The following is a 16739-nucleotide window of genomic DNA, read 5'->3' as shown; positions in this document are numbered from 1 at the left end:
AAATCAAGTGAGTCCGAACGATCCATTTGCATGGAGTTTCTTCATGCATATACACCAATAGACATGGTTCGCATGTCTCAAACTTTTCAAAAACGAGTGAGTCCAAAGATCCATCAACATGGAGCTTCTTCATGCGTTTTATACCATTATGACTTACATGGCAGTGCCACAAGTAAGTGGTACTATCATTACTATCTTATATCTTTTGGCATGAAAATGTGTATCACTACGACCGAGATTCAATAAACCATTCCTTTAGGTGCAAGACCATTGAAGGTATTATTCAAAAATAGAGTAACCATTATTCTCCTTAAATGAATAACCGTATTGCGATAGACATAATCCAATCATGTCTATGCTCAACGCAAACACCAATCTCGGTGGTAGAGGGAGCGTGCGATGCTTGATCATATCAACCTTGGAAACACTTCCAACATATATCGTCGGCTCACCTTTAGCTAGTCTCCGTTTATTCCGTAGCTTTTATTTCGAGTTACTAACACTTAGCAACCGAACCGGTATCCAATACCCTGGTGCTACTAGGAGTACTAGTAAAGTACACATTAACATAATGTATATCCAATATACTTCTATCGACCTTGCCAGCCTTCTCATCTACCAAGTATCTAGGGTAATGCTGCTCCAGTGGTTGTTCCCCTTATTACAGAAGCACTTAGTCTCGGGTTTGGGTTCAACCTTGGGTTTCCTTCACTAGAGCAGCAGCTGAATTGCCGTTTCATGAAGTATCCCTTTGTTCCCTTGCCCTTCTTGAAACTAGTGGTTTCACCAACCATCAACAATTGATGCTCCTTCTTGATTTCTACTTTCACGGTGTCAAACATCATGAATATTTCAAGGATCATCATATCTATCCCTGATATGTTATAGTTAATCACGAAGCTCTAGCAGCTTGGTGGCAATGACTTTGAGGAAACATCACTATCTCATCTGGAGGATCAACTCCCACTCGATTCAAGTGATTGTTGTGCTCAGACAATCTGAGCACAAGCTCAATGATTGAGCTTTTCTTCCTTAGTTTGCAGGCTAAGAAAATCGTCGGAGGTCTTATACCTCTTGACGTGGGCACGATCCTGAAATCCCAATTTCAGCCCTCGAAACATCTCATATGTTCCGCGACGTTTCGAAAACGTCTTTGGTGCCTCTACTTAAACCATTTAATTGAACTATCACGTAGTTATCAAAACGTGTATGTCCGATGTTCGCAACATCGACAAACGACGTTGGGGTTCAGCACACTGAGCGGTGCATTAAGGACATAAGCTTTCTACTGATCGCATAATCGCTACTATCAACTTTCAACTATATTTTCTCTAGGAACATATCTAAACAGTGGAACTAAAGCGCGAGCTTACGACATAATTTGCAAAAGGTCTTTTGACTATGTTCAGGATAATTAAGTTCATCTTATGAACTCCCACTTAGATAGACATCCCTCTGGTCATCTAAGTGATCACATGATTCGAGTCAACTAGGCCGTGTCCGATCATCACGTGAGACGGACTAGTCATCATCGGTGAACATCTTCATGTTGATCGTATCTACCATACGACTCATGCTCGACCTTTCGGTCTCCGTGTTCCGAGGCCATGTCTGCACATGCTAGGCTCGTCAAGTTAACCCTAAGTGTTTTCGCTGTGTAAAACTGTCTTACACCCGTTGTATGTGAACGTAAGAATCCATCACACCCGATCATCACGTGGTGCTTAGAAGCGACGAACTGTAGCAACGGTGCACAGTTAGGGGAGAACACTTCTTAAAATTTTGTAAGGGATCATCTTATTTACTACCGTCGTCCTAAGCAAACAAGATGCATAAACATGATAAACATCACATGCAATCAAATAGTGACATGATATGGCCAATATCATTTTGCTCCTTTTGATCTTCATCTTCGGGGCTCCATGATCATCATCGTCACCGGCACGACACCATGATCTCCATCATCGTGTCTTCATGAAGTTGTCACGCCAACGACTACTTCTACTTCTATGACTATCGCGTTTAGCAATAAAGTAAAGTAGTTTACATGGCGTTCTTCAATGACACGCAGGTCATACAATAAATAAAGACAACTCCTATGGCTCCTGCCGGTTGTCATACTCATCGACATGCAAGTCGTGAATCCTATTACAAGAACATGATCAATCTCATACATCACATATCATTCATCACATTCTTCTTGGCCATATCACATAACATAGCATACCCTGCAAAAACAAGTTAGACGTCCTCTAATTGTTGTTGCATGTTTTACGTGGCTGCTATGGGTTTCAAGCAAGAACGTTTCTTACCTACGCAAGACCACAACGTGATATGCCAATTGCTATTTACCCTTCATAAGGACCCTTTTCATCGAATCCGTTCCGACTAAAGTGGGAGAGACTGGCACCCGCTAGCCACCTTATGCACCAAGTGCATGTCAATCGGTGGAACCTGTCTCACGTAAGAGTACGTGTAAGGTCGGTCCGGGCCGCTTCATCCCACAATACCGTCGAAACAAGATTGGACTAGTAACAGTAAGCATATTAAACAACATCAACGCCCACAACTACTTTGTGTTCTACTCGTGCAAAGAATCTACGCAATAGACCTGGCTCATGATGCCACTGTTGGGGAACGTAGCAGAAATTCAAAATTTTCCTACGTGTCACCAAGATCTATCTATGGAGAGACCAGCAACGAGTAGAAAGAGAGTGCATCTACATACCCTTGTAGATCGCTAAGCGGAAGCGTTCAAGTGAACGGGGTTGAGGGAGTCGTACTCGTCGTGATTCAAATCACCGATGATCAAGTGCCGAACGCACGGCACCTCCGCGTTCAACACACGTACAGCTCGGTGACGTCTCCCACGCCTTGATCCAGCAAGGAGAGAGGGAGAGGTTGAGGAAGACTCCATCCAACAGCAGCACAACGGCGTGGTGGTGGTGGAGGAGCGTGGCAATCCAGCAGGGCTTCGCCAAGCACCATGGGAGAGGAGGAGTAGGAAGAGAGGTAGGGCTGTGCCAGAACTTCGTGTATAGCTCCCATGCGCCTCCTCACTATATATAGGGGTGGAGGGGCTGGTTTCTTGCCCTCCAAGTCCATTGGGGCGTTGGCCAAGGTGGGAGGAAAGAAATCTCATTATTTCCTTCCCCACAGATTGTTATCCCCCCTTTTTAGGGATCTTGATCTTATCCCTTCGGGATATGATCTTATTCCTTCTAAGGGGGGATCTTGGTGCGCCTTGATCAGGGGTGTGGGGCCTTGCCCCCACTACCCACGTCCATGTGGGTCCCCCCATGCAGGTGGGCCCCACTCCGGAACCTTCTAGAACCTTCCCGGTACAATACCGAAAGATCCCGAACATTTTCCGGTGGCCAAAATAGGACTTCCCATATATAAATCTTTACCTCCGGACCATTCCGGAACTCCTCGTGACGTCCGGGATCTCATCCGGGACTCCGAACAACATTCGGTAACCACATACAAACTTCCTTTATAACCCTAGCGTCATCGAACCTTAAGTGTGTAGACCCTACGGGTTCGGGAGACATGTAGACATGACCGAGACGTTCTCCGGTCAATAACCAACAGCGGGATCTGGATACCCATGATGGCTCCCACATGTTCCACGATGATCTCATCGGATGAACCACGATGTCAAGGACTTAATCAATCCCGTATTCAATTCCCTTTGTCTATCGGTATGTTACTTGCCCGAGATTCGATCGTCGGTATCCAATACCTTGTTCAATCTCGTTACCGGCAAGTCACTTTACTCGTTCCGTAACACATCATCCCGTGATCAACTCCTTGGTCACATTGCGCATATGATGATGTCCTACCGAGTGGGCCCAGAGATACCTCTCCGTTTACACGGAGTGACAAATCCCAGTCTCGATCCGCATAAAACAATAGATACTTTCGGAGATACCTGTAGTGCACCTTTATAGTCACCCAGTTACGTTGTGACGTTTGATACAACCAAAGCACTCCTACGGTATCCAGGAGTTACACGCTCTCATGGTCGAAGGAAGAGATACTTGACATTGGCAAAGCTCTAGCAAATGAACTACACGATCTTTTGTGCTAGTCTTGGGATTGGGTCTTGTCCATCACATCATTCTCCTAATGATGTGATCCCGTTATCAACGACATCCAATGTCCATAGCCAGGAAACCATGACTATCTGTTGATCACAACGAGCTAGTCAACTAGAGGCTCACTAGGGACATATTGTGGTCTATGTATTCACACGTGTATTACGATTTCCGGATAATACAGTTATAGCATGAATAAAATACAATTATCATGAACAAGGAAATATAATAATAATACTTTTATTATTGCCTCTAGGGCATATTTCCAACACCTCTATCAATATGGTTCTCTGCGGGCTTAAATATGTGCCCCCTTTGTATTCTACTGACGTGTCTCGTATTTGACAACAAGGGGCCATCAAACACATTTGGATCTATCGTACCGGATTTTGGTTTATTAGATTGCTTCACAGAGAAAACGTGTGATTGTTTCCTAGATGTTGGAGCAAATTAAAATTTTCATATGAAATCCAGTGCAAATAATTCCTGAGGGAAAAATCAGATGGTTTGCAAAGGGCAATTTTTAAGGTTTTTTTTACAGAAGGCATTTCGGTGGACAGGACTTCCATTCGACTGTTTCAAACAGTATTTGCACAACAAAGCCACTCGACATGTTTAAAATGTGTTTGCATTATTTTCTGCCCTATAATGAGACTATATTGTGACCATCATAATTTAACAAAAAAAAACATGCTCCATGAAAGTACATTGTAAAATATACGGATGTGGCAGGGGTGACTGGTGAGTGGCAAACCATAGATGGTTGGAGTAATTAAACTTCATACGTATGGTCCCTCTAGAATAGTTATTGGGTCACATGGCACGACCTAGTACATACAGCTGGATGTGTCGACTTACATTGTGTTCTTTCCTGAAGTTCTTGCAGACACTATCTTTTTTCGGTAATTAGCTACATACTCTTTCGGGCTTTAGGGTTAGTATCTTCTTGACTTATGCGTGTATGATCTTAAAACCACGATGTCTATCTACAAAAGGACCTAGGCAACATGCCAATGCTTTTTCGAATAGACAGAGCTTCTGCCGGTTGCTTGAAAAAGAAAAGAAAACAGATTGAACTCTGAGCTCGTCGACGGATCATTTCGGAAAATTGGCCCTCAGTCAATTTTATAAAATAAAAAATCGACGTCCTTCTGCATGCAGAAAATTCATGGCACCAATGACTGGACATGAGTGGCTCCAAGCCTTTAAAATCGGAGGGTCAAGCAATGGACCAGACGAGGGACTGAAGCGAGAAGCATATATTGCGTTGTCAGTGAGTCACTCACTCACTCACTCACAGAGGGGTGGGCCAGCGCCACTGAAAATTCATGCATGGTACGTACACTGGTACGTACGTAGTAGTGGTACTGCCGTACTTTGTACTGCCAGTTAATGTGTGTGTACCCTACCAAACCAACGACAAGATATAAACAAACAAAGCAAAATGAGCGAGTAACAAACGCTTCTGCTGCCTTCTCCTAAATAAATGTGATGATGTACTGTCACCAAATATGCTCCCGTTTCTCCTTTGATAATAATGACTCACACCCTGTAGTACGTCTAGTCCAGCACTCGGAGAATATTCCTCCTCCTCCTCAATTATCTATCATCAATTGTTTGGTACAGGTCGAGTTTTCGGTGCCAACAGAAACTATTTCCTGCAGCAGAAATAGTAATTTATGTTTGCATTTTTACATGAATCAATATTCTCGTGAAGGAAGCGTTTGATGATGAATACATTCGTTCCAATCTCCTACTCCCTCCGTTCCTAAATATTTGTTTTGTTAGAGATTTCAAATGGACTATCACATACGGATGTATATAGACATACTTTAGAATGTAGATTCACTCATTTTGCTCCGTATGTAGTCACTTGTTAAAATCTCTAGAAAGACAAATATTTAGGAACGGAGGGAATATATATGTATCTGGCCTTGGATGTGTGCGTGTGTTCGGATGACGTTTGTTTGTATCGGGTTGTCGACGATTGTTGCTTTATATATATAAAGCGGGACCAAAGCCTTTTTCAAAGATATTGTGTTGGTGCAGAGACATAGAGTAATTGGTATCGTCTTAATATTAAGGTATTTTCTTTATTGATTCTTTTATCTACTCCCTCCGTTCCTAAATATAAGTCATTTTTAGAAATTTCGATATGGACTACATACGGATGTATGTAGATATATTTTAGAGTATAGATTCACTCATTTTGCTCAGTATATAGTCCATATTTTTTTGAGATCAGTATATAGTCCATATTGAAATAGTAAGATCAACTCAAGTTAAGTTCACAAGGTTCTAGTATAAAAGGAGAACTTAAGTACACGAAAACAAACAACGGTTGGAGTATGATAACCCCACATTATACTAAGGAAAGATACCCTGAGCCAGTACAATTTGAGTCTAAGTTAACGTTTCATTAACTTTCTGTATTCTTAAATACAAAGTTTCTTCACAAGGGGACAAATATTGTTCGGTCAAACAACCGAGTCGGAAGACACCAACTTGCCAGTGGATCCACAGTCAAATTGACAGGAAAAACTTAAATCTGAAGAAACAAACAGTCAAGTGGTAACCCTGAGCAATTTTCATTCTTAATTATCAGTTCCGACAAGAAAAATATTTACTGCCAAGTGAAATGAACACTGACCAAGTCTTTGAGTGACGACAAAGGGCCTTATTTTAATCTGAGGATCCAGTTGTTCAAGTACTACAGACAAGAGCCTTTTCTCATGCCGACAAGTGGAGCCCACCCATTACCATACTGCCATTTTTCCATATATTTTACTTTGATTGGCTCTTGCTGGATCTGACGGGACAAAAATGAGATTGATCGGATTGTTGGCCTCTTGGGGCGTCGTTGGATTAGGCACTGGGTATCATGTCTGCTAATGCTGCTACTAATTGAGCAGTTCCTCCCTGTGTTTTCGCCGCAATAATATAGCGTGCATGTGCCCTTCCGGTCTGCTGGTGGCTGGCAAAACTTTAATTAATACGAGTATAATACAGCTTCAAAAGATTAGCCCAGGATTAGCTCATGATTACAAAGTGTCTCCTCTCTCCTAATTTTGAGCGGAAAATAAGGTAAAATCTGCATATGCTGGAGTATGCTGCAGTGCAGAGGGTCAGAATTGGACGGTGGCTGCCCCATAAATAATTTCAGGCAATGCAGCTGGGAATGCAGAGCAGTACATTCAAGCCCTCATGCAAGCACTTGAGCTCCATATCTTCTCAGCCCAATCTCTGCGCGTACGTACGGCCACTGAGTAGTCCAAGCACAAGGGAGCCAAAAGCTATTCAAGTCATTCCACTGCGACTGCCCTCAAGACATGCATGGAAGGCCTTTCAGGTCACCATTACTACTCCCGTCCATGGCATGGCAGCCAAGGAGCTAGCTGGCTGGCTGGCTGGCTGGACTCGCTTGAGCTAGCTACCAGTAGCACACACGCTTGAATTCAGTACGACCAAGAATGTATCAGTTAATGGCTCTGCCTGCCTTTCCTCCAGGCATTTTGTAGTACCTCACTCTGAATCTCACTTGCCTTCTTCTGCATGCTTATAAATTAATTTCTAAGTAACTATAATCTCACATGCAATAGTAGTAACATTTGGCTTTGACTTTGATTAATTATATGGAAAATGCAGTGCAATTATACATTTGTACTGATGATGGGGATGACAGAAGAAATCTGAAGCATGCCTGCCTGCCTGACACCTCATCTCATCAAGTTAACATTATCTCCTCTCCCTATCTCACAGATCATGGGATGGCAATGTAATTGTTATCTTTTGCATCTGGGAGCAATCCCGTATGGAGCATGGATCGGCTGCAAGCAACTAAGAACAAGATCTCTCACCATTAAAGGGAGAAGATCAGTAGATCACAACACTTGCTTATTCATCTGGCCGGGAGGAGGATGAGAAGGTCGCATCAATCAAATCTTACATGAAGAACTGATTGCCAGGATCGATTAAAAACAATGAGATCCATGAGAAGAGGATTAGAGACAAGGCCACTCTGTGCCATGCTCTCGTGCAGCTAGCTAGCTAGCATGCATCCCGTGCCTACGCATAGTTAATCATGCACAAGAGTTCGAGACCCTTTCTTTTCTCCGGGAGCCATCGATCTTAGCCAGCAACTCTACTACTATATATAATAGCATTGTAGTTTGTTCCATGTTCCTCCATTGGATTGCAAGTTGCCATTATTTGCATCCCGGCATTGGAGGATGGGAAGCTTCTATCTGGAGCCGCACAAAGATAACCTCGGCATGAGGAGATTTGGCACTATTAGTGCTGTGATTTGGTACGACTAGGATCAAGGTTTGAGTGCAATGTGTCATGCATTTGGCTTTGTGCATATGGCTGCCAACTTGCTAATTAAGCAACATGATCGACGGCCCTGCTGCTATCAAGGTATATGTATCCGTGGCTGCTAATTTAAGCAATGCGTGGCTACTGTGGTAGGACGGTAAGATGTCTGGAGAAAATACTACCCCAGAAGAAGAAGAAGAACCAGAAAAGTCTATGCATAGGATTCGTACCAAATACTACTGTTAGGAGCTAGTGGTCGACACTTGGTGGACCGTGCAGACTGTCCAACAGATGTTTGACAAGTTCACGTGCCAAAGGGATGTGAAATGTCCAGTTTTCAACACTTTATATAGTTACTCTATCAAAAAATTGTGTGAGGTTCCTAGGCACTCCCGGAATTTTTTTCTCATTTAATTCATTTTTTTTGCTTTTCATATTTGCCACTTTTGTAAAAACAAATCTAGTTTCTTCTAAATTTTATTTTCTCGATGTTTTTATATTTTCGTTGAAGTTTCGAAATTTTCTTACCCATGTACACGCTGACTGGACTGCCATGTGCGCAAAACCACCGTGACATTGTGCATAACTGTTATGTGATGGTTTAGCAGAAGAAATATGTGTGGTTTTCATATAAATTAAGGGAGTTTAGGGACAAAATCTAGACTCCAGTGATAGGGCAAAAATAAACTTTTTCATACATTTATAAATGTCTATTATTCTCTGCAAATAAAATATAAATGTCTATGCTGTATAAATGGTCAGAAAATAATTGACCTACCAGATCATGTGGATAAATACTTTCAGAGATCATGGTAAATTTGAAAATAAACTTTTTTAGGAGAACTCTGGAAATAAACTTATTTTAGGGGAACTCTGAAAATAAACTTTTAACAACTTATAAACTTTGTCTTGAGTCAAACTTTTTTTAGGATGTACTCCCTCGTTTTTATTTACTTCACATACTAGCTTTGTCTTGAGTCAAACTTTATAAACTCTGACCAAATTTATAAAAACTGTAGTAACATCTAGAATATCAAATCAATACCATTAGAATCATCATTGAGTATATTTACATATCATGTATACTTGTTATTGTGAAAGTTTAGTTTGTTTGCTATAAAGTTGGTCAAATGTTTATGAAGTTTGACTTAGTTCAAAACTAATATGCTGAGCAAATAAAAATGTGCGAGTACTACTCAACCACACACCCCACCCCACCCTTCAGGTTTATAAGATCCATGTGTATCTCTAGGTTGACAATTAAACCAAGGTAATACGAACTATATATCACAAAAAATATACCATCAGAAACTTCTAATGACATATTTTCTGACGGTTTAACTTCTACTCCCTCCGTTCCACAATACACGCCTTCCATTTGTCAAAATATAGATGTATCTAGACATGTTTTAGTATATAGGTACATCCATTTTTAGACAAATGGAAGTCAAGTACTCCCTCGTCCCAAATTACTTGTCGCGGAAATGGATGTATCTAGAACTAAAATACATCTAGATACATCCATACTTGCGACAAGTAATTTGGGACGGAGGGAGTATGATATACAGCTTGAATCATGTTGTTCAAATTATCAGTACGTGTGGCCTTATAAACTGAAAGGAAGGGGGTAAAAAAAGCCTAGCATGTCTTCTGTACTGCATATACAAAAAAAGAAGTTTGCAAAATAAACGCTTTATATTTCTTTACAAATGGAGTAATACTAACAATCAGGCTGGTAGTCACAAGTCCAGTGTATGAACGGTCGATGCGACCCTACGCGACATGCAACAGGCAACTGACTGTGCGCTCATCTCAAAGATTGCACGAAGTAATCAAACATGCAAAGACTTAACTACGCAAGATCCAAAACGGTTTTAGGCTTCCGAGCAAATGCGTGCACGTACGCATGGCACCGGCGATGTGGATCGGACCATGACAGCCTAGGCGACTCTAGGCTGACCTCAAAGACCGCATTGCATTGCATGGCATGGATCGGACCAAGACGGTGCGAGGTTTCCGAGCAAATGCATGCACGCACGCCATGAGAGTGGTCGATCGATGACAGCCTAGGAGCATATATGAAGTAGCTAGCTTAGCAGTCCACGTGCACGCAGCAACGGGCTACTACTACTTTGGTTTCTTCTGCCATTCTAGGACTTGTACACACCGGTGCACATGTAAGTCTCATGGCTTGTCAGCAAGACTTGTTACTGCTCGCTCTGATTAACTATTGGGATCGTGCAGTGCAAGCAAAGGGTGAGTTAATTAACTGCGGCTAACGGCTAACCCTAGCTAGCTTAGCTACCCCAGAAGATTCATGCATGTGTGAGCTACAATTGGTAGAGTAGTTGTAGTTACTGATCACAAGGATCTGAAGAATGCAAGGGAAAACCCAGTTGCAGAGGTAGCGCTTGCTCTGTGCACGAGACATATGCGTGTCCAACGTAGTACCCATGAGTTGCTGTCGATCACAGTGCAAACATCAGGAGCCAATAATGGTGCAGAACAAATATACTACTGCTAGTTAACAACAAGCTAGCGTGCACACGCACGCAGGAATTTTAATAATTGTACCATAGTTTGTCATAATCATGCACGAGTACGTACGCTAGCAGTAGAGTGTAATACGTACAGTACAATGGAGATTGATTGTCCGAGCAGGGAGAGCAGAGAGTAAATTGCACAGAAGTACCACAATTGGTGCATTGGAAGCAGATTGGTACCAAGTTTGGTAATTTTTACGTGTCAGTACCAAGTCTGGGGCTAGACGTTACAAAAAGGTCTAAATCGCGTATAAACGCGTATTGACGGTGTATCTGACCGGCGGGGCCCGCATGTCAGCTGCCGATGTGGCATTCTTTTTGCAGAAACCCCCCGCACAGCGGCGCCCGGTCTGGATCGAGGGGAGAATCCATCGAGCCCGAGCTCCCACTCGCATCACCACGACCGCCGGAGCTGCCCCTGCTCGCACCGCCGCGGCCTCTGCTCGTGGCCTCCACCATCTCCTTCGGGGCCTCTGCAGAACGGAAGCGCCACCCTCCCCCCTCTTCCCGTCCGAGCTCGACGCCATCTCCGCGCTCATCCCGCGGCTCATCTCCGAGGGCCAGGTCCCCGCCGCCGGCCGCCTCCTCTCCGCGGCGCTCCTCCTGCCCGGCTCCCCGGAGCGCCTCCCGTTCCCGCTTGCCACCCCGCTCCTCGGGCACCTCCTCGCGATGCGCCGCGCCCACGAGGCCGCCTCCGTGCTCCGCTGGCTCTGCCGCCCCGACTCCCCACGCCGGCCCGACGCCGCCACCTACGGCATCGCCGTCGCCCGGTTCTGCAGGCTCGGGGACCCCGGGAGCGCGCTCGTCGCCCTCGGCAAGATGGCCTCCGACGGGGTCCCGCCCTCGCTGGAGCTGCAGGAGGCGGTGCGACGCTGCAGGACGCGAGGATCGAGGAGGCGTGGGCACTGGAGGAGGCTATGCGGCCGCCGGAGTCCAAGAAGACGAGAACCAAGGCGGCGTGTCAAGAGAGAGAGCTTCGGGTGAGAGAGAGAGAAGAAAAAATGGAAGGAGGAAGAGAAGGAGAGAGGCAGGGTGTGAGGACGGCCTGGTCCTGGTCGCCGGTGGTGGTGCTCCGGTGGCCGGCCGGCAGCGCGGCGAGGAGGAGCCCAGGGCGGGGCGGGGGCTACGGGAGGCGAATGAGCTCGGGCTCGAGGGGCTCCTCCCCTCGATCCAGATCAGGCCTCGCCGCTGTGAGGACGAAGGAGGTGCAGGGGGTTTCTGCAAAAAGAATGCCACATCGGCAGCTGACATGCAGGCCCCGCCGGTCAGATACACCGTCAATACACGTTTATATGCGATTTAGACCTTTTTGTAACGTCTAGCCTCAGACTTGGTACTGACACGTAAAAATTACCAAACTTGGTACCAATCTGCTTCCAATGCCCCAATTGTGGTACTTCTGTGCAATTTACTCGAGAGCAGAGCAGAGGCCATGAGATGTGCGAGGCGAGGGTGTGACAGGCTAGGCTAGGCTAGGCTAGTTGACTGGAGACAGGAGGGTAGGCTGGTAGCTAGGGGACATGCATGTGTGCACGTCGTCACGGATCGATCCATGATATAGGATTGGATTGGTAACAGATCCATCTCTTCTCACTGTCACTGACTTATAAATACTGTTGCATGCATAGTAGATGCTTTCTTTTTTGCGAGGAACATGCATAGGTAGATGCTCACTTGCAGATTTGCTAGCATAGCATGGCAATGCAACGTTAAGGACATCTTGGACGGTAACCCACAAATTTTCTTTTGCATCCATCCGCGGACACGCCTTCGGAAGGACGCCATCCAACACTACCCGCATAAATTTCAAACTCATTTTCAACAGATCGGACAAATTCATACAAACACGATCGGATTTCATACAAACATGACAGATTTCATATAAACTCGGCGGATTTTCATTACATTTCAAACATCTTGAACAAAAAAAAGACCCGACCCTAAACCTATCCTACGGCAGTGGCGCCCCGCGTCCAAGCCGTATCGTACTCCATCTGCCGTCTTCATAAGCACCGGCGATAAGACCGATGAAGTGAAAATGCGGTCTCCGAACGAGGAAGAGTAGAAGATGGGAGACGGACCTGCCCACATGGGACACCAGGCCCTGCCGCGTCCGGTGGCCTACTCATCCTCGAAAGAGCCCGCGACCAGTCCGTCGTCGGTGAACGTGAGGTCCACGATGAAAATGATGGCGTCGACACAATCGTCGTCCCATCGGGCCGCCTGATGGTTCGCCGGCAACGCATAGGAGGCACAACTAGCGTTGTTCTCCTCTGTGATCGCCTGCAACCGCACCTCCACGGTGGACGCTTCCTGGCGAGCGGCGGCTTGAGCGCAGATGACATCGTAGATAGCACACTGCTCCGTGACGAAATTGGAGTTCGTCACGGCCATAGCCACCACGGCCTCCTCGCTCGCCCGTTCGTCGTAGATCTGGCCCTCTGATAGCCGGTGCTGCCCCAGGAGGAACATGTTTCTACTGCCGTTCCTCCCGCGCCTGCTTGGAACGCTGACAAAGGCGCCGGCGCGGGCTGCACCTCCGCCATGGCAATGCTGTAGTGCGCCTGCTCCTACTCCATGGTGAAGCCGGCATGCACAGGAGGCACGGGAGCCGGTGCGGTGTCGTCGGAGCCCGTCTCCATCATGGTCTTGTCCTCATCGTCGGAGACCTCGGGCGACCCGGCTGGCAAGCCGGCCTCGATCTACCTGGCACGACGGCACTGCCAGGCGGCGGCAAGGGCGGCCACCCGTGCTTTATCTTTGTGGAAAGGCTCTCCCACAGATATTCACCGCATGCAGTCATGGCGGATACAGTGCAATGAAGGATGATGGGGAGGGGCTTGTGTTGTGGTCTGGAGTTAGCCGGGTGTGGACGCCTTTATATAGTGGATTCCGGTGGGCGAGGTGTTCGAATGTGTCAATGTGTGCCGCCGGAGTGGGTTTATGAGGCGGCGAGCCTGGTTAATGGCAGCATACAGACGAACAACAACATTGAACGGGCGTGGTAGATATCCGCCCTGTCCCGTCCAGTCACGCGTCTCTGGCATTGAACAGGCGCGGACACCAGAGACGCGTCGTAGGCGGCGCCCTCGCCCGGTGCACCACTTCAATGGTGGAGGCGGTGAGAGGTCACGTTCACCCTGGATCATCTTCAATGTTGAGTGGCACACTCTACATCGGCATGAATGCGGGCAGTTGGATCGGTCGGACTCCCACAAAGCTCCCCGGCCCGTCCCCCTGCGTTTGTCTCTGGTTTGCGGAAGAAATCACATCCGGACTGCGCCGCGGACTGATACAGACATACGCTGGATGACTTACGGTGTCCGGACAATACGGTTCAGATGCCTGCGGAAGGTTTGCGGGTCAGCGTTGAAGATGCCCTAATGACGCCTCATGCAATATGAGTGCTCCTTCGACATCAAAGATAGTACCCCCTTCGTCCAAAAAAGCTTGTTTCTCAAATAAATGTATCTAGCACCAAGTTTTATTTTTGGACGGGAGGAGTAATAAAGAAAACCATTGGAATCGGCTACCGCGGTGGCCAAAAAAAAAGTTGTTTCGGCTGCCGCGGCAGCAAAAGTAAAAAAGATAGAAAAAAAACGGTTGATTCGGCTGCAGCACCGGCGTCACCAACTCAATCACGATGCCCACGCGGCCCGGACGGCGGAATGACATGGTTGATCAAACCCATGCGTGCATGCCTGCTCGAGAAATACAAACACCGGTGAGAGACGAGAAGAGGCCCCGTGTGCATGGCAATGGCGTGGCTCCTGAGATGAGGTCGATGAGTCGACATGAACAGCCTGGAGAGGGCAGGGGCTCGAGGAGGCTGCTGCTCCACCGCACGGCACAACAGCGCATGCACGATGCATCCGTAGGTGGTAGCGGCTGCTGCTCCTGTTGTTAACTTGTTTATAGTGCGTGCGCAACCACTGTTGCATTGCCTGGATCCGCGCGCGTACACACAGCGGAGCAGAGCAGTCAGTCAGAGGCGAGGAACACACGAGCACGGCGAGCCATTGCTAAGGGTAGGGTGCATGCACGCGTTGTGGTTAATTAGTTGTCGTTTGTAGAAACGACGACCGACCCGCGCTCATACTGGCGCGAATGCCGGTCATGGAGACGCGTAGCAGTGATACTCTTTCAATCAAAAACAGTTTGAGTATCGCGTAACAAAAAACAGTCTGAGTACGTCCATACAGGCTCCCTAATTATCAAGGATCACCTGTATGTTAGATTTAGTTGGAGAATCTCGGTTTTGCACTAGTAGGTCAAAGGCATCTTTTACCAATTTGCAAAAAAAAAATGTCACATGGATGGCAGCAACACCACTTTTTGAGAGGATTGGTGGGTTGAAGGTAAACCGCCCTATCCTAGACTTTTTCTTATTTCCACCGGTTTTGTTCTTATTTCTATGCAACGGCGGAGCTTCGTGGCGGCGAACCTAGCCCCCCTCCCCTGGTTGTGGCCCGATTTGCCCTTCGACCGTGGACGCCTAAGCGTGGGGTGGGGCGGCGGCGTCCGGCAGACTGGCGGTCGTGGCTTGCCGACGTGGGGGTGACCTCTGGCCGCCGGCCGGCTAGCCGCTAGGGATTCACCTTGCTGGATCATCCGCTCCCACCTTTGCTACGGACAACATCACGCAAGGCAACGTCGATGTCATGCAGTCCTTAGTAAGCCGATGAGCAGACTGCCCTCACCATCTTGCTGAATCTCTCTTGATCTCTCCCCTTTAGAAACTGTGGATACTTCAAATCTTTTGATTATGTAGTTTTTTCACATTAGTTGAGGTAAATTCTATTTAGATCATCAGGTCATGGATTTTGTACCGAATAGAGAATGTCCTATACAGAGTGAGAGGGAGGTAGTGATGCCTAAGGGGAAAACAATTGATGCATTTTTTAATAGAAAGAGAGGTGATTCAGCTGAATGTAAAGCTGATGAACCAACATCAACTGAAGCAATACCTGTTCAGCCTTCTCACGAACCACATCCTTCGATGCCTCAACAACAATGCTACGTAATACTATGGTAGATGATTATTTAGCCAATAGCTTTCTAGTAAAAAAAAGTACTACTAATAAGGCGCGGCACTCGTTTGGAAGTAGGGGTCCGGCCGGCGAGTCTGGCCTCGTGGCAGACGGGCCAGAAAGATACCCCTACACTTATTGGTACCGCTACGTCCTAGCGCGGCCGGCGCTATATATCTAGCTAGCCGTCGGACGGCCAGCCGGTGAGTGAACGTACGTACCTTTCCTGCATGCACTGCGTGTCAGCGCGCGCAGCGGGCTAGCTGGCCGTACTGGTACGGATGCACCTGCACGGCACGTACGTCTGCGCCAGGTTTGAGCAAAGTTAATTGATCCTATATAGGCGTCCTGCGTCGTACGTCGTTGCTTGATTTTTTTTTTTTTTTGAACTGGAAAGGCCTAGAAAGGCCTAGTACTGCATTACTATAGCGGTGCGGCAGTACATTTTACCTAGGGACCCATAAGAAACATAGAAAAGACAACTAAGCCCCTGACTTTTACAAGGAGGACCCCAGATTGAAAATAAAAACGCGATCGGGTCCTTTTCCAGCTTCTGCTCGGATCCAACGTCGCCGCCGCCGGGGACGAACCACTTGGGGCGTCGAAGTCGCCATGGCCGCATCTCCTGCCCACCATGGCCTCCAAGGAGGAGCTGAATCTGCCTCCCATTCGGCACGCAAGCCGGGAGGAAAAAGGTTGGCCGCCCTTTGGCCTGAAGAAGCGAAAGGAAGATGAAGACCGGCAGCCTGCCG

This window comes from Triticum dicoccoides, chromosome 3A (assembly GCF_002162155.2).
Source record: "Triticum dicoccoides isolate Atlit2015 ecotype Zavitan chromosome 3A, WEW_v2.0, whole genome shotgun sequence".
NCBI lineage: Eukaryota > Viridiplantae > Streptophyta > Magnoliopsida > Poales > Poaceae > Triticum > Triticum dicoccoides.
Note: the sequence above shows the minus strand (reverse complement) of the source record.